This window comes from Lissotriton vulgaris, chromosome 12 (genome assembly GCF_964263255.1).
Source record: "Lissotriton vulgaris chromosome 12, aLisVul1.2, whole genome shotgun sequence".
Classification (NCBI taxonomy): Eukaryota; Metazoa; Chordata; class Amphibia; order Caudata; family Salamandridae; genus Lissotriton; species Lissotriton vulgaris.
The window spans coordinates 290913098-290932400 of NC_141700.1; the positions used below are offsets into that span (position 1 = coordinate 290913098).

At 48.3% G+C, this 19303-nt stretch overlaps 1 protein-coding gene across 2 annotated transcripts in view; it reads right to left on the reverse strand.

Moving 5' to 3' along the window:
• IGSF9 (immunoglobulin superfamily member 9) overlaps nucleotides 1–19303 on the reverse strand; it is a 517703-nt gene that overhangs the window by 207343 nt on the left and 291057 nt on the right. The gene's annotated exons all lie outside the window — the stretch shown is intronic.

The following is a 19303-nucleotide window of genomic DNA, read 5'->3' on the forward strand; positions in this document are numbered from 1 at the left end:
TGCTCATTTCATAGCAATGCCGTTTCAATGTCAATTTCATTTAATTGCAGTACCTGTAAATCGTAGAGTCCCAGAAGGCAGGAACAGTTTCCTATCTTCGTCCGGGCAAGGGACGAAGATAGGAAACTGTTCCTGCCTTCTGGGACTCTACGATTTACAGGTACTGCAATTAAATGAAATTGACATTGAAACGGCATTGCTATGAAATGAGCATTACTGTCAGCACTTTGAACGGACTGAAACACACATTACCAAAGTCTGCATAAACATTTATGAAAAACAAAGAGATAGAATGAAATGCAGTATTTAAATGAAAGGAAACGGAGACCAACAACTCAAGGTGCATTATGGGAGTTGTATGAAGTCAAGACTTTACAAATACACTGAGTCTAACGCGGCGCACAAATGACGTCGTGATACAGCCAACCCAGAAGCAACTTGCTCACCTGTGATCAAGGCTACAACGATAGCTGAAACGCGTTAGGAACTAGCAAGCTGTGGAGACATTAAGCAAGCTGTGCATTGCATATTAAAGTGCCTTTTCCAAAAGTCCAGGTCTGCGCTCTTCTTTCTTCGGAATGGAAGCTTTCTTGTGGATGTAATTGTGGGAAAGTCTGCCCCCACGCGCTGGACTGCCCTGTTGAGGTCGAGGCTCCTGGTGGACAATGAGTTGGAGTTGAAATGAAAGGAGTGGGACCCGCCTGAATTAATTCCAAAGTATAAGGCACGGAGATTCCAGCCAAGACAATTGGTGTTTATTTCGGGCAAGGGACGAAGATAGGAAACTGTTCCTGCCTTCTGGGACTCTACGATTTACAGGTACTGCAATTAAATGAAATTGACATTGAAACGGCATTGCTATGAAATGAGCATTACTGTCAGCACTTTGAACGGACTGAAACACACATTACCAAAGTCTGCATAAACATTTATGAAAAACGAAGAGATAGAATGAAATGCAGTATTTAAATGAAAGGAAACGGAGACCAACAACTCAAGGTGCATTATGGGAGTTGTATGAAGTCAAGACTTTACAAATACACTGAGTCTAACGCGGCGCACAAATGACGTCGTGATACAGCCAACCCAGAAGCAACTTGCTCACCTGTGATCAAGGCTACAACGATAGCTGAAACGCGTTAGGAACTAGCAAGCTGTGGAGACATTAAGCAAGCTGTGCATTGCATATTAAAGTGCCTTTTCCAAAAGTCCAGGTCTGCGCTCTTCTTTCTTCGGAATGGAAGCTTTCTTGTGGATGTAATTGTGGGAAAGTCTGCCCCCACGCGCTGGACCGCCCTGTTGAGGTCGAGGCTCCTGGTGGACAATGAGTTGGAGTTGAAATGAAAGGAGTGGGACCCGCCTGAATTAATTCCAAAGTATAAGGCACGGAGATTCCAGCCAAGACAATTGGTGTTTATTTCGGGCAAGGGACGAAGATAGGAAACTGTTCCTGCCTTCTGGGACTCTACGATTTACAGGTACTGCAATTAAATGAAATTGACATTGAAACGGCATTGCTATGAAATGAGCATTACTGTCAGCACTTTGAACGGACTGAAACACACATTACCAAAGTCTGCATAAACATTTATAAAAAACGAAGAGATAGAATGAAATGCAGTATTTAAATGAAAGGAAACGGAGACCAACAACTCAAGGTGCATTATGGGAGTTGTATGAAGTCAAGACTTTACAAATACACTGAGTCTAACGCCGCGCACAAATGACGCCGTGATACAGCCAACCCAGAAGCAACTTGCTCACCTGTGATCAAGGCTACAACGATAGCTGAAACGCGTTAGGAACTAGCAAGCTGTGGAGACATTAAGCAAGCTGTGCATTGCATATTAAAGTGCCTTTTCCAAAAGTCCAGGTCTGCGCTCTTCTTTCTTCGGAATGGAAGCTTTCTTGTGGATATATATATGTATATATATATATATATATATATATATATATATATATATATATATATATATACATACTACTATTATAAAGGAAGAACTTTGAGGCTTTGAGGCTGGTAAACCCGGGAACCACAGCGCCAATTCACACACCCGATACATCGTTGTAATCCTCAGGGTGTGCAGATGGAGATAGGCAATATAAATTAAAAATAAATACGTTATTAAAAAATATAAGTTAAAAAACAAGTAGTCCCTTCAAAGTAGCGCCAGCCGCGACGTGCTTGCTGACATCAGGAGCGGCGTACACGCGAGGAGCGGCGTACAGGAGCGGCGGAGAACAGCGTGGGGAGGAGCGGCGGAGATCAGCGCGGGGAGGAGCAGTGACGAGCGGCGGGGAGCAGCGGACATGACCGGCGGACAGGCGGTGAGGATCGGCGGGCAGACAGTGAGGGGCTGCAGAGATTGAATATTCACTGTACTGTACGGCTCTAATAATTTAGTGAGAGCTGGTACCGGGGCCTATCGGAGGAGCTGCACTTGCTCTCCCATTAAAGGGCCCGCACCGGGGTTTTTAACCTCATAGATGCTATTAAACATTCCTCCCCAGTGCTGCGCTGTCCATGGAGCTAGTGCACGTCCAATGGTCGTGCGCAGCACTGGGGAGGTAGTGCTGCCGTCGGCCAATGCACCGAGGCAGCACTTAAGGGGTTAAGGCTGCAAACACTGTGAGCTCTTACGCTTTCTTCCCCATGGCAACCACTGTACCACTGCCATCTTTTCAGCCCCCCGCTGCAGCCGTCTGGACATCGCCACCAGTGCTGGGAAGGTACAAGCATGCTGTTAGACCTGTCTGCCTTTGGGAAGTCCCTCCAATTTATTATTTATTTTGTCCCCTTTTTGCCCCTCATTCCCTTTCGATCTTTTTGTGTCCACTAGATTTTTATGGTGTTGGCCTGGGGGATAGATGCTCTTTTCCCCTCATAGTTTTTTACCTCAGGCCTAGCCTTTTCTGACTGGAATTCACCCAGATCAACAAAATGGTGGATACTAACTGCCATAACTGCCATCCTCTGAGAAATCCCCATAGGATAACATAGAGCCCTTCCAGAACCTTCTGGACCCTACTGGACCCTGGGTGGACAGGCTATAAAAGGACAGGGGTCAGGAAGCCATTTTGTGCAGTGATCAGGAGGTACTGTGGAAGCTGGACATAGGAGGAGTGAGGAAAAGTTAGTAGAGGAGAGACGCGCTGAGTTAAGGGAGATCGTGCTAAAGCTCGACTGTCTACTTCAGTGATGTTCTCCCATTACTACTGGGGCCAGCCCTTTTAATAAGGAGAACTTTCAGTCAGACTTCAGGTGCCCAAAGCGCTTAGAGATCTCCCGAAATAAGAAGTGGAGCGAGGCGCAAGGTACCTTGGTAGCGTGGACCCACTTCCAGTCAGAGGAAGTTAAGGCGTGGAATCCAGGTGCCGGTCAGACCCACTATCTGCGCTGTAGTGTGTCAATGCGTGGAGCGCTTCTATTGTGGTGACTGACGTCGTGTTGACGGAAGCGAGAACCCCACTGAGGCTGTCGAGTGATCGGAGAAGCCGGCTCTGGCAGACGGATCAGCGGTGTTGCCGGAAACCCAGGGGACGCCACAAGCAGAGTGGAGTCGCGTCAGAGGGCGGAGCGGCAGTGCGGCAAAGGAAGACAGACTCGGCTGTGATCCAGGAAGAGGCCGGGCGCCGTGAAGGAAGAGGCGGAGTGAAGGAGGAGCCTTCGTCAGAAGGAGCCGGTGGAAGAAGGAACCCGGCAGATTCGACGAGAGCGGTGAGGAGAATCGAACTTCCAAACACAGACCCTTCCCCCCGGGCCGCTGACCTGTAGCGGGGGCAGAGGGTGAGACTGCAGCCCAGCTGGGACAGAGCCATCAGGGACAGTGGGTAACAGCCAGTCGCGGAGACACCAAGTAAGCAGGGAAAGTGGGAGTAAACAGGCCCCTTCGCTTAGTGGCTCTCGCGCACGAAGTTCCTCTGGAGCATGAGGAGACCTGGGGATGCTAAACAAGTCAGCCCTTGAGAAAAAGCTACGCTTGACTGGGGCTGTTCCCCATTTAAAGGAACAGAGCTGAATTGGGGACTCCAGTTACCTGTGAGGCAGGGGGAAGTGGAAGGCCTGTAGTAATCCCCATTGCTCTCCCTACTTACAAGTGAATCACTGGGCTGAACGTTTTAAAAGTGAATAACGAGTTCCCTGTTGTAGCTGAATTTTGTGAATCTCACCAGAGGTGATTGTGAAATGTACAAAATATGTAGCCAATGAAAGGAGATAAGATTTTAACCTGATTTATTTTAGTTACATGTGTACAGGTTAGATTCGGGGTGAGCCACTGTTTATCTTCAATAGATGCATAATACTGCTATAAAAGAGGGGTGAAACTTGTGCTGAGCTCTTATGCAAATGTACTAAGGGGAATAGTATGAATTTGTAAAGTGTTATTCAATTCTCTAAGTGAAAAAGATTATAAGGAGAAATACTGGTGTAAGAAAGACATAGTGAAACAAATCTATTTTTATAAATCAATCCATATTTTTCCAAAACATTGGTGTAGTGTCATTTTTGAGTGGAACTGCATTAAGTTACTGCTGGGTGGTGTGCAAACTTTACACTTGTGTCTCTGGAGTCAGACAGTCTTACCCTAGGCCAGGCTACCCTAGGTGGCTTAGCAACCCTGAGTCCAACACATGCCATCTCTGCATTGTTTTGGTATGCTGTTTTATGTTAAGGTAGAGGCTGTTTGTATAGCACCTATGGCAGCCATGGATTGCTTCTAACCGCTGAAAATCATGTTGAATCGTCAGGTGTGCGCCAGTGTGGAGCAGCTGCCGTGTTCTTCTCAGATGAGAGCGTAAGGTGCTGATAACATGGAATTGTGAAACGCGCAGAGCACTGCTATCAGGCCCATGAGCACAGTGAATATAAAGCGTGTCTGCAGTTCAGAAAAGGCATTTCCTCTGAAATGGAATTAATTAGTTGTCGGGGGAAGTGACGGGACAGTACAGGAACTTCTGAGGGGCAAGCAGGTACTCTGTGACGCTAACTACCTGCACTTTTCCATTAAGGAGACAAAGGAGGCTCAATAAAAAGAGCATTTATAAAAATAAATAAAAAAGCAAAGAATGTATAAAGAAAGAAAGAGAAAGCACACGTAGACAATCTGTTCTGTTATTTTAATCACTGGCAGGTGGATGGGTAACGTTCAACACAATGAAAATAGAGGGGATTAAAAATATAAAAAGGTAGTGGACACAGCCTGTGCGTCACGCAGAGCACCCGGGTCACCCGTCTGCGGAGAACAGTCAACAAGTCCTAATAATGTGTCTCGTGGGCAGGTACCAAACGGGGCATTACAGCAGGAAAAAGTGACATGAGCAGTGTGTAGTAAAGGAAGATGCACAGTCGAGAGGACATTTACTACACAGTGACGTGGGCAGGTTACACAAAGTCAGGGCGGGCGGGGGCCCTGAGACATGATTGCTCCCGGACAACGTCGGGACGGGCTGCTAGTATATATATATATATATATATATATATATATATATATATATATATAGCTCCAATTTCTTTTGAAGAGAAAGAACTGACTGCACTCCATGCGTGGGAAAATAAACGGGTTTATTTAAACCGTTGATACAACAGGACGCGTTTCGGCTTCGCGCCTTCCTCTTGCTGCTAAGCACAGTTACTCACCACAGTCTTTTAACACCTTCAGCGCAGCGCAGATTCCTGCGCTGTGCTGAACGTTCTAAGGAGCCAACGGGCTCATGACGGAACGGTTCCGTCATGAGCACAGGCCAACCGACGCTCATGACGGAACCGTTCCGTCAATAGAATTGAAGGGGTTAAATAAAGTTAAGAAAACAAACAATATGATTGACAAAAATCAAAAACATCAATGATGGACTAGTGTGTGTGTGTTACTGCGGCAGACATCTTGAAATGTGTTTTAACATTATTGCAAGTATAGGAAACAACAGAATCAATCAAGCCGTGTATCGGCTAACAAATTGCACATTTTCATTTTTCTGACTATGTCATTTTCATTCTCTTCAATTTGCATTGTAGAAGTAAATCATTCATCCTGAGAAATTAATTATTATTACATATACAATACGCTATCACGCCTTGGATAGGCTTCATTAATCTATGCTGTGCATGAATAGTTCATTTGATCCACTGGTGGGTTACGAACAGAAGGAGAGATGGTTGGAGAGAGTCACTTTCCTAGATGAATAGATAACTCCTCCTCAATATTGAAGCCTGTCGGCATCTTAGTTTGTAAATCAATTATGAACCGAGATTCTAGCCTCCGTAACTGTAAGTCCCTATCTCCCCCCGATCTTTACTAGGAATGTGGTCAAGACAAAAGTAGCGAAGGAGGCTACGGTCCCTTCGATGTTTTAAGGCAAAGTGCTGAGCTACAGGATAGTTAACATCATTGTGTTCAATAGCTCTTGAGTGTTCCAAGATACTTCTCTTGACAGGATGTTTTGTGCTGCCAATATAACGCAGTTTGCATGGACATTCCAAGCAGTAAACACAATAGGGGGTAGTACATGTCATGTATTTATTGATCTTTCTAGATGAAAAACTTCCAGGAATTTGGTAATGAGTAATTTTAGGGCTAGTTTTACATGCCTTGCAGTGATGGCAGGGGAAAAAACCTGTAAGGTTACCCAATCTTGGTTTTTTGGGAATAGGGTCAAAGTGACTGTGAACAAGTAGGTCTCGCAATGATCGATTACGTCTGTATGTAATCAATGGAAAATCAGAGATTTCTTTGCCTATCGTACAGTCTGATCTGAGGATTTGCCAATTGCGTAAAAGAACATTATGAATATTTTTAGTCTTTCGAGAAAGTGGTTATGAAACGTAAAGTGCCTCTAGTGTCTTCATCTTTTTTCTTGTGAGAGTCTTTCACAAGCCACTGGCGTGGTATTTTTCGCACTTTCTCCAAAGTTTGTACCAAAATAGATTCAGAGTATCCTCTTTTTATGAACCTTTCCATGCATTCTTCTGCTGCAATCTCAAAATCCTGTTCCAAGGTACAGTTCCGTTTCAAAACGCAGCAACTCGCCATAGGGGATGCTGTTCTTGAGAGGTTTTGGATGACAACTGGATGCCTCTAAGATAGAGTTTCCAGCTGTGGTTTTACGGCATAGAGAGGTACAGATCTTACCTTCTCTGATAGTGATTTTCAAATCTAGAAAGTCGACTTCATTATTGCTAATGTGACCACTGAAATGTATGTTAAGATTGTTAACATTTAGATGTTCAATATATGCTTCTGCGTCTTCTTTAGTGCCTTTCCAAAAAATGAAAAGATCATCGATGTATCTATACCAACCGATGATCGATTGAACCCATGGGGAATTCTCGTCGGCCCAGGCTACCTGCTTCTCCCACCAGCCGACGAACAAGTTCGCGTACCTGGGGGCGAAGCAGGTTCCCATTGCCGTCCCTATGATCTGTCTGTAATGTTGTTTTTGAAAAATAAAAATATTGTTGTTGAGACAGAAAGTGATGAATTCAAGAAGCATCTGATTATGTAAATTGTACTTCAGTTATCTACTTTTGAGAAAATATTCAACTGCTTGAGTGCCTTGATTTTGTGCAATACATGTATACAATCCTGTAACATCTAGCACAATTATCCACATATCTGGTTCCCATGTGATATTAGCAATGGTTTGTGTAAAGTCAGTAGTGTACTTAATATACGAGGATAGTGGATTCACAAAGTCAATCAAAAAATGATCAATGTACTGTGACATTGCTTCCATGAGACTTCCCTTGGAGGAAATGATTGGTCTGCCAGGGGGGCGAGTAATATTTTTGTGGACTTTTGGCAGATGGTAAAACGTCGGTGTCGTTGGTTGTTGACATGTGAGGAATTTGAATTCATCGTTATTCAACATGCCTTGAGCCTGCCATTTGTCCAGAAGATTATGATACTGGATGATACTTTCATTATACTCTTCTTTGTTGATCTTCTGATAGCATGTTACATCATTCAATTGACGGATTGCCTCTGCAGTGTAATAATCAAGGGACATGAGTACGATGTTACATCCCTTGTCTGATGGTTTGCATACCAAATTTTTATTCATTTTTAGTTTTTCAAGGGCTGTTTGTTGTTCTTTTGTCAGGTTCCATTTTTGATTTTTGTCACTTCTAGGATTTTGAAATCTTAATTTCGTCAAATTATTTTTAACCAGTTCTTCAAATACATCAATCGTATCATTAAGTAGTGATGGTAGGAATTTCGATCGGACTTTGAAAGATGTCTTAGGTCTTAATAGATTAATACCATATTGAGCCACCAATTCAGTCGTTGGTGATTCATTTGACGGTTGACTTGCCAAAGTTTGCAATAAATTTAGGTCATCGCCGACTAAATTCTCCAACTCTGTGTTTGAGGTTGTACTTTGTTGGTCAATGTTCGGTGTTACTTTCAACTTATTGTATTTTAAAAGTTTCAATTTTCTACAAAACTGGAAAAGGTCAATCCTAGACTGCGTATATTCAAATTTATGATCCGGACAAAAAGTGAGTCCCTTTTTCAAGGCATTTTTTTCATTTTTGCTTAGGTGATATGATGTCAAATTCACGATTGTAAGGTCATCTTTTTTGTTTACCGTCGGTTGCCTCTCTTGCTCCGGGTATACGAGGCTACACCTTGATACTCTTCTGTTGTAGCCGCTTTGCCTCGTCTGTCTTGTTTTCTTTCCGGTGGTTTGCCTTTGGGCCCCCTCTGGAACGCTTGGCGCATTAATTGGAATTCCTCGCTCAAATGGGACTGCTCTCTAGGTACTCTGGATGTTGTAGGTCTTTCATCTCCAGATTGTTCTGTGTCGGTCGTCACGTCAGATTCAGAAGTGACCACTACTGGAGTGACTTTCTTGCCTTTGACATTTCTCAAAGCTCTACGTGGAGCATCAAATTTGCGAGCAAACGTTAGAATGTGTCCTTGTTCATAGTCTCTGGCGTCTCGTTGAAACTTATTTTGCTGGCGTTTTTTTATTTTATCTTCATAGGCAAGAAGACATAGTTTCATTGCTGCTCTCATATCTTCTTTAGCTGTCTCATCTGTGTCTTGTGCTATGAGAGCCTCAATTGCTTCGATTTCCTTGCGACATTTGTCTCTATCACGCCATGCAAATTTGATCAAAATCTGTAACATCCCAGCAGACATTTCTGTGGTAAAAGTGGCCCATTCATCTAGTAGCTCCGGATCGGGGTTTTCGTACGATGGTACAGTGTATATGCGGAGCCCTCGAGGAATTTGTTTAACCTCTAAGTAATTTTGAAGGGAGCAGGAATAATGTCTTGAGGGGGCTTTGTGCACTTGTAACATTGGCGCCAGTGGGTCGTGACTCTATGGTTCCAGATTGCTTAAAGATATCTGCTGCAGCCTCTCAACGTGCTTCATCTGAGTACATGTCTCTGTGCTTGTAACTAGTGGTTGCTGTTACAATTCAGTGTTTCCCACAAAAACTCCAGCCGTGTTACGTGTAAATATTCTGCACTCGTAATCAGCTGTGTATGGAGCATATAAGTTGCTCAATAAGTCTTAAAACACAGCAAGTCACAGAAAAGGCAAACCCTCCGACTTACCCGTTCTCGACGCTGTGTTAGTTTCCGGCTCGAAAATCAGCTTGGTTCCAGTCAGCTTCACGGCGGTGCTCGGGCGAAGTAAAAACTGCTCCAAGGTCATCGAGAAACGCCCATAGAAGCACTCAGGAGTGGGTGCAGTCCAAACAGTAGCAATGACCCCCACTGAAAATATACGGCTCCAATTTCTTTCGAAGTGAAAGAACTGACTGCACTCCATGCGTGGGAAAATAAACGTGTTTATTTAAACCGTTGATACAACAGGACGCGTTTCGGCTTCACGCCTTCCTCTTGCTGCTAAGCACAGTTACTCGCCACAGTCTTTTGAATAAAGTTAAGACAACAAACAATATGATTGACAAAAATCAACAACACAACATCAATGATGGACTAGTGTATGTGTGTTACTGTGGCAGACATCTTGAAATGTGTTTAAACATTATTGCAAGTATAGGAAACAGAATCAATATATGTATATATATACACACAGACACATATATGTATGTATATATATGTGTGTGTGTGTGTATATATATATATATATATATATATATTCATCCAAAGCTATCAGCCGATAGCGAAAGTCAGCACTCAACAAGGGTGAAGTTTTCCCAAAATTCACGATTTATTCCAAGATAGCAGCATACATCGCACAACACCAACGCGTTTCGCAACCCACTGTTGCTTGATCACGGTATATATATATATATGATTGAAAGGGCTCCCGACCAGAGTTTCTTCCTCCCAGGAACCACACAAACGACTCGCACACCAGGGTCCGTGTTCAAATTGCGTTTATTGGCGACGCGTTTCGACCAAACGGTCTTCTTTTATATTACCTACTGGCGGTCGCCAGTAGGTAGATATAGTTAGGACCTAGCTTCCATACCGGCTTGCCTCTGAAGAAGGTCAATGGTGAACGAAATATATAAGGACTGCCGCAATTAAATAAAAGGATTAAAGTTGCTGGAGTGCTGCTCCTCTCTTTGGTGAAGGAGAGGTTGTTTGATATTTTAAACGGCGTGGTTCAGCCGTCAGCACGCACCGCCAGTGAGTGTGCCGGTTCCTGTCCGAAAGAGAACCTTGTTTATGGAACGCGGAAAGCGGAGGGCAACGGCACTGCCGAAGACTGGCTTCGGCATGGTTCTTCACCAGCTCTGAAAGTGGGCTGGTATTAGACGCAACGGACCTCGCAACAAACTAATTTTTTTAAATTGGGACATCAGCCACTGGAGGCTTGTAACTAATTTTGGACAGAGAGCAACAAGTACCAGAATGCACTTTCCAAACTATTTGGATGCCCACCAGGGGGCGAATAAAATAAATAGCTGTGACTCACTTGGTAGCTTTCTCATGTCCTGCACTGATGTCCATACCGGCTTGCCTCTGAAGAAGGTCAATGGTGACAAATATATAAGGACTGCCGCAATTAAATAAAAGGATTACAGTTGCTGGAGTGCTGCTTCTCTCTTTGGTGAAGGAGAGGTTGTTTGATATATATATATACACACACACACACACACATATATATATATATATATATATATGTATATATGTGTTTATATATATATATATATATATATATATATATATATTTATATATTACCTACTGGCGGTCGCCAGTAGGTAGATATAGTTAGGACCTAGTTTCCATAGGAAATCCGTAACATTCTATTTGGAATAACTTTGGCGCTGGTCGACGAATCTTCGCGAAATTCTCCAAGAAGATGGGGCGCTCCGCTCCTATCCTGAAAGTTTTGGGGTTATTCGTCAAGCGGGGGCCGAGAAAAAGGGGGGTCCCAAAACGTGTTTTCCCCATGCAATTTTCCAAAAGGACCTTTAGCCGCGGCTACAGCCCGAACTGCTGAACGGAATTACACCAAATTTGGCAAAAAGGTAGAGTTTGGTTCACAGATCACGCTTTTTTGTTAAATGGTGTACATCTGTGCAGTAGTTCCTGAGAAAGTCAAAAGTAAAATCATGAATATATCAATGGACGGAGGAGGGTACGCGTATCCTCCGAGGATCATGCGCGTACCCTTCCGAACACGAGCTGCATGCTAATTGGCTGTCAACTGTCTGTCAACACTCCAAACCAGGAAGTGTTGGCAGCCATCTTGTGTCTCGGTAGAACCGAGGCACAAGAAAACTGAAAAACAAGTGTGCAAAAGGTGCAAAGGGGGCAGGGTAGAAACACCCTGTCCCCCTAGGCCAGCTCAGGGGGTCCCACAAGGACCCCCAAGGCCCCAAAAAAATGCTTTTCTTTTTTTTTAATCGCGGGATGCGTGTAGGATACGCGTATCCCACGGGAAAAAAAACAACCCGAAGCCCGCATAAGTGCTAATTAGCCCCCAAGGGGGGCAAGTCCCTGGGGTAATGTGCTTAGTTATAATGGGGGGCCAGAGGGGCCGCCACCCCCGGGGCTTTAACATTACATATGCGGGGGCTCAAGGCCCACCCCCACAGCCCCAGGGACCGCCACCCCACCGGTGCTTTAATATTATGTATGCGGGGGGCTCACGGCCCCCCGCAGCCTGCCAAACCCCGGGGCTTGTTTTTAAAAAAAAACCTGTGTGGAGGGGGCTCAAGCCCCCACACACGCCCCGGGGACCGCCACCTCGCCGGGGCACTACATTTATAAATTGGGGGGTCCGTGATGGACCCCCCAGCCCGAGGGACTACAACCCCCGGGGCTTTTAAATGTTGGGAGGGGGCAGCGTGGCCCCCCTCCTGGAGCCTTGTAGTGGCCCTGGGGACCGCCGACCCTCAGGGCCGGATACTGCGGTGTCCCGGGGTGCCTACCCCAGGGACACTGTAGTTTGCTATGGTAGGGCGGGAGGCGCGAGGCTCCCGCCCTACCATAGCAAACTGCTTTGGTTTTTGGAAGAGAGAGAAGGAAACCTGCTCTCTCTTCCAAAAACAAAGACTATTGCTTTTCTACATGGGGAGCAGCATGTTAGCTGCTCCCCATGTAGAAAAGCAATGCCGGCTCCCGCAGGACGCGGGGAGCAGGCAAGTACCGTGGGGGGATTGGGGACCCCCCACGGTTCCCAACGGAGAGGGCCAGCCCCGGGGAATGGGGTCACCGGGGCTAGAAGAGGTCGAGGGGGGCCGTAAAGTATTTTAAAAATAAAACGAGGCAGAGCCCCGGGGGATGGGGTCCCTGGAGCTAAAAGAAGCCTCAGGAGGGGTGCCTCGCAGCCCCCTCCCATTTAAAAAAAATAAAATAAAAATTAGGGTGCAATCCCTGGGGGATGGGGTCCCCAGGGCAAAAAAAAATACACAGCCCCCCTTCTTAAAAAAACAGAAAAAAAGAAAAACACTGGCATCGCGCCGGAGGCCACGCCCCCTTCATGCAGCACTCTGCAAACGCGACCCCTGGTGTGTTTGCAGAGGGGAACGAATTCGCCGTGAATACTGGGGGTCCCTGGGGGCCAACTAGCCCACCAGGAAGCTTCAGTATGCGCCAGGGGGCTGCGTTGCAGAGTGGTGTTCTGAGGCCACGCCCCCCTTTACACCATTCTGCAACACAGCTCTGTGGCGCTTACTAGAGGTAGCTGGTGGGCTAATTGCGCCCCAGGCACCCTCAGGATTCAAGGGGAGTTAAACCCTCAACTTAAAACGTGCCACAGGGCGGGTTTGCACAGGGGTGAAGGTAGGGGACGGGCCTGAGTTCAAGGTTGATGTGGAGCCGGGAATCCGCCGGAGACCAGAGGCCTCTGATCTCCGCCTCTACCATGTGGCCCCCCCATCCCAGGAGGGACGCATCGGTCACAACTACGTGCTCCGGTTGGGGAAGGGAGAGAGATCTGCCGCTGACCCAATCGCGGTCCGTGAGCCACCACTGCAACTGTCTTGCAGTGCCCTCCGAGATCAAGACGTGGTCAGACAAGTTGCCCTGATGCTGGGCCCACTGAAACTTCAGGTCCCACTGCAGAGCCCGCATCCGCAACCTGGTGTGATGCACCAGAAGTATGCAGGAGGCCATCAGCCCCAGAAGCCGCAGTGTCAACCTGAACCAGACTCGGGATAAAGGCTGAAAGATCGGAATCAGAGCCTGAATATCCCGAACCCGTTGTTCAGGAGGATAAAGCCGAAACTGCGCCGAGTCTAGAACCATTCCGAGGGAGAGGAGCTTCTGAGAGGGACACAGGTGTGACTTCGTCACATTGATGGAGAACCCCAGCAGGTGCAGGAGGTCGGCCGTAGTCTGGAGGTGGCTGACGACTGTCTGGGGCGAGCCCGCCTTCAACAACCAGTCGTCTAGATTGGGGAAGACTGACACCCCTAATCTGTGCAGATGAGCTGCGACCACCGCCATCACTTTCGTAACCACCCGTGGGGCGCTGGTAAGGCCGAAGTGGAGCACAGTAAACTGGAAGTGCTCGTGGCCTACCGTGAACCGCAGGTAGCGCCGGTGGGCCGGCAGGAAGGGGATGTGAAAATATGCGTCCTGCAAGCCCAACGCTACCATCCAGTCTCCAAGACCTGAGCCAAAGACATCATCTTGAACTTCTCCTTCCGGAGGAAGCCGTTGACGTTCCGCAGGTCCAAGATAGGGCGTAGGCCCACTTTGCCCTTTCTTGGGAACTAGAAAGTAGTGGGAGTAACAACCACACCCTACTTCTGGCCCAGGAACGCGCTCGATGGCCCCCTTGGCCAAGAGGGCCGTAACTTCCTCTTGCAGAAGTTTCAAGAGATCCCCCGACACACGGTGGCACTGCGGTGGCATGGCTGGAGGGGTCGCCTTGAAGGGGAGGGAGTAGCCCCTTCGAACAATTTGCAGCACCCACCTGTCCGATGTGATGTTGCGCCAGTGGAGGAGGTAATGGCGAACCCTGCCCACCACTGGCGTTAAATGGGCCTGAAAGCTCGAACTAGGAAGGCTTTGAGGCGGATGCTGCGGGGTGGATGTGGACTGGCCTCGCTGTTGTCCCTTGGCACCACCACGGCGGTTACCACTGGATGTTAGCCTGCGGCCCGTGGCTGGCAGGACGTGTGGGGGTTCCCCTTCCTTGGCCACGAAAGGAGCGAAAGGCAGCAGTCTGCTGGCGCAGAGCCGACAGGCCCAAGGACTTGGCCGTAGCCCTGGAGTCCTTAAAGCGCTCAAGCTCACTGTCTGCCTTGTCGCCGAAGAGGCGACGGCCATCAAACGACAAGTCCATAAGGGTGTTCCGGACGTCAGCCGAAAAGTTGGCGGACCTCAGGCAGGCGTGGCGGCGAACCGCCACCGTCATTGCTATCGGCCTACCTAGCGAGTCCGTGTTATCCAGCCCACACCGAATGGAATACCGTGCCACATCTCACCCCTCCACAAGGGCTTGGGCGAGTTTAACCTGGGACTCTTCCGGGCATTGTGGCAGCACGTCCGCGACCGTGTCCCACAAGGAGTGGGTATAACGGCCCAAAAGGCAGGCGGTGTTGACCGACCGCAACCCCAAACTAAGTGAGGAGAACATCTTTTTCCCATACTGTTCATACCTTTTGGATTCCCGATCAGGGGGAGCTGTCGGGAATGCGGTCTGGGAGTTAGAGGCCTGGACAACTAGGTTCTCGGGGTGGGGTGAGTGGACAGGAAGCTAGGGTCGCCCGGGGCCGCGCGGTGGGGTCTGGCCACGTTCCTATCTACGGGAGCACCTGTAGCGGGCCTGGACCAAGTGCTCAACAGAACGTCAGTTAAGGCCTCATTGAACGGCAGCAGAGGCTCTGAAGAGCTTGCCTGCAGTTTGAGGACCTCAGTGAGGTTAGTCCTCACGGCCGCGACGGGGAGCTCAAGAGCCAGGCTTTGGCTGCCCTCGTCAACACCACACTGTAGGCAACCCCCTCCTCCGTAGCCACGGTAGGAGGGGAGACAAATCCAGTGTCAGGCGAAGTGTCCAAACCACTGGCCTCCCCAGCTCACCTGCCCAGTCCTGAAAAGACTGGCACTCCTGTGCCAGAGGGTCCTCAGACCCCTCCCAATCTGCCTCGCCCTCCATCTTCTGGTACTCAGGTTCAAAGAATGGGGTTGGATCATAGAAGTATTGCACTTCTCTCAACGTCGAATGTGGCGTCGATCGACGCCGTTCTGACGCCGGAACCGGATCGAGGTTGGGATCGGGGACGGCGTCGTCCGGGGACGGCGTCGAGGGCGACACCCTAGGAGTCGCCGCCGGTGGAGGGGTCGTTAGGTCGACCAGTGACGACCCGGATCCGACGGATCTGGCGGGGCCCTGCGGCGTCGGGACCGAAGTCGCCGGGAGCCGAAGCACCCGGCCCGCTTGGGCTCCCAGTCGGGACCTCGGGGCCCGAAGGCACCGCGGAACCCGAAGGAGGAGCGAGGGACCTCATGGCCATGAGGAAGGCTTCGATGTCCTCAGGCGTTGCGTTCTGCCCAGGGACCGGCGGGTATGGAGCATGCCGCGACGTCTGCGGCTCCAGCGGAGCCCCGCGGGCGGTGTCGCCCAAACCCCCCGGCCGCGTTGTGCGACCGTCGGGGGGAGTCAGAAGAGCGATGTCGTCTCTTCGACTTCTTGTGCCTGAAGACTTGGAGCCCGACGAGTCGTGTTGACTTGCCGAGCTGTGATGACTCCGGCCCCGCGACTGGTCCCTCGACCTCCTCCTAGACCGGGACCTCGAGCGGCACGGGGCCGACTGCCGGAGCTCAAGGCGCTTACGGGCCATGACTTGTCATCGAGGTCGACCCCTAAGCAATACAGACCGATGGGGGTCGGTAACCGACATCAGTCGGTTACAGTCGGCACCGGGTTTGAACCCAGGCATCCCTACCGGTACCGTTGGAGTCGTTTGACTCCAAAAACAGATCAATAGGACCGAAAAAGTTTAGTCAAAAAATGACTAAAGGGTATCACTTTTTCCGGATCGGCACTTGCTGGCGCAGAAAAAAGAAGAACTGACGTCAAGTCGCGAGGGCGCCGTTTAAGTACTCCGGCCACGTCATCCCGGCTCCGACGACGGACGCGGAGCCGCAGACGACGCCTACTGACGCACAGGGGTACTGCTACGCAAAAGTTCCTGGATCCAGACTGACGCCTGGGGATATTCTAAGGTAAGCAATCTAATACTACCTGTTTCTTTCAGATTAGTTCTATGCAGTATACGTATCACGTTCAAAATCCATTTTTCTGAGGTGACTCCTGTGGGTGATTTCCTATTCTGCCTCCCACTGCTGTTATGTGGGGGCTAAGATTGTTGGGCAAGTCACTTGCCTGTTACTCCTTCCCCTTGGGTAGTCTGTCCTCTTCCCCTTCCAAGCACACAAAACGGCTGTCTAGGGCTGTCAAAAGGGCTGGATGTTGCTACTGTTGGTATGTGGTCTGCTGTGTGGCTTGGTGTGAGCTGCCTTGTGGTTGCAGCCCCAATGTAAAGGTGCTCTGCCAGTGGGCATCCGGGTTGTGTTTCCTCCCCTTCAAAATGAACCTTTGTATTTTAGAGCCCCCATTGCTTTGGTCGTTTCATTGCTCTTTTTTAGTTGTGGTAAGGACTCATCAACCGCCAAGCCAAATAGTGTGTCTCCTATAAAGGGCATATTGAACATGGAGGCTTGTACTTCTGGCTTGAATCCCGACACTCTAAGCCAAGCATGTCTCCTTAGTGTTGTGCCGGTGGACATCTTCCTGCTGGCAGTGTCTGCAGCATCTAAGGCTGATTTCAGGCATGTGTTGGCTATGTTTCGCCCCTCTTGCATAACTGCCTTGACCCTCTTTCTGTACTCTTCTGGGAGGTGTTGCGTGAGGGACTCCATCTCGTCCCACTGTTGGTGGCTGTATTTGTTTAGTGTTAGAATTGGCCGTCCACCACTGAGTTGCAGCCTCCCTCTCCATCTTCATCTCAACCATGCCAAGAATCTTGCTCTCCTTTTTCAGGTGGTGGGTCTTTGGAGGTGTGGGTGTTGTTCCACTTTCTTGCAGTTGTTACAATGATTGGGTCAGCAGGCGCGTTTGCCTATATGTATCTTGGGTCTTGAGTAGATGGCTTGTACCTTTTTTCTACTCTGGGAGTTATCGCCTTGGCAGGTTCCAGAAATGCCTTCTTCCCTTGATCCAATATACTGGGTAGCATTGGAAGGTATAGGCTCCCCTTGCTGGCTGGTAGTAAGTTCTCAAGGACAAAACAAGGGTCTCCCTTTTCTTCCTCCAGCTGGACTCACAATGTTTCAGCAGCCCTTTTGATGAGGTTTCTGTACATGGATCAGTCGCCAGGCGGTGATGGCCTTGAAAGGTAGTTGTCCATTCCTTCCTTGGGGGATTCAGTATTGAGATCATGCCACAATTCTTTGGTGAACCCTGATGCCTCTTCGTACTCCTTAAGTTTGTACAACTCCTCTTGTTCTTCTTCAAGGGCCTCTGGGGTTGCTGTAGCCTTCAAGGCAAACTGTTCGTCCTCTATGTCAAGGGACGTTGACGGTTTAGGTGGGAGCCGAAAATCCTTTAAGAAGTCGTCAAACTCCTCCTTTCTCTGCACGAGTGCTGCCATTTCAGCCTCAAGCCTTCTTTTATTTCTCTTGACCGCAAGCGTCTTCTCTTCTGCTTCGAGCATCAGTGGAGGGCTCTTGTTCGGTGTCAAAAGTTCTGGTATCTCCGAAGGCTTGGTTTTTTCTCTCGATATCTCTAGAGCGGATGGAATCATCAAGGGCTTCAACTGAGTCTTGTCTGCATCAGTATCTCTCGCTCAGGAACCATGCAGCTTCTTTGGTTTTGACTGACCTTCAGTCAACGATTGTTTCGGCGCCAGGGCTACCTTGTGAGAATTGCTGCCTGAGTGTCTATGCTCAGGGCCTTTCGACAGCTTTACTACCTGGTGTCTTTTCTGGTCCGTGTCTTTTACCGGTTTCTTCACTGCCTTTTTTTCCGGCATTTGTTGTGTATATCCGATTCTCCGCCATGAGCTGTCTCAGCTTCCTCAACATTGTTGTTGCTATACAGGGCAATATCCTTCGCTGGATCCTGCAACCACTGAGTACTGGTCATGGTGGTGTAGTGTTCCAGCCTTTGTCTTCGGCATACCTTAAGAGATGTTGGTACAAATGAGGCGCAGGCCTCATAGTCCTCGTCTGCATGATCCTTCGGGAGGCAGAGGTTGCAGGCCTTGTGGGGGCCACTTTGTGCAAATTTGTGGTGGCAATGGGGCAAATTTTAAAGGGGGTATTTTCCATGTCCCCTACCTGCCCTCATTCTCTGACCATGTGGATGGTGCAGGCGGGGACACCATGGAAAGGAAGAGACAAGGGTCCCCTTATCTCTCCTCATTGTCTCTTTCACGGTCTTAAGCAAATCCTTACATTTTCGAAAATACTCTCGGAGTTCCTCCATTGCTTCCAGACCCAACAGTGGAAAAAAGAATTTGAAGATGGCGACTACTCACAGGAACATCTGGGGCGCAATCTGACATCACACACGGGACGGACATACCACCAAGTAGTGGTCAACAACAACCAAAAAGACAAAAAAAGGACAATTCTGGATCCAAACACTAGATGGCGGCATAATGCACAGCATGTGAATCCAGAAAAGGATTCATACTGCAAACTCATATTAGTGACACAAAAAGAGAGGCAGTGTTCTTTCTTCATAGAAGTCAAGAAATTAGAAGTGATTAACTTGCTCTGCATGATGGTGTACAGGGCAGTATCAGGATATGGCAGCTAAGAGGTTCAATAATGCTTTAAGATAGAGAAAACATGTGGACCAAAAGGTCTGGAATGTTGAATTTCAACCACTGTCATAGACAAGTATGTATTTT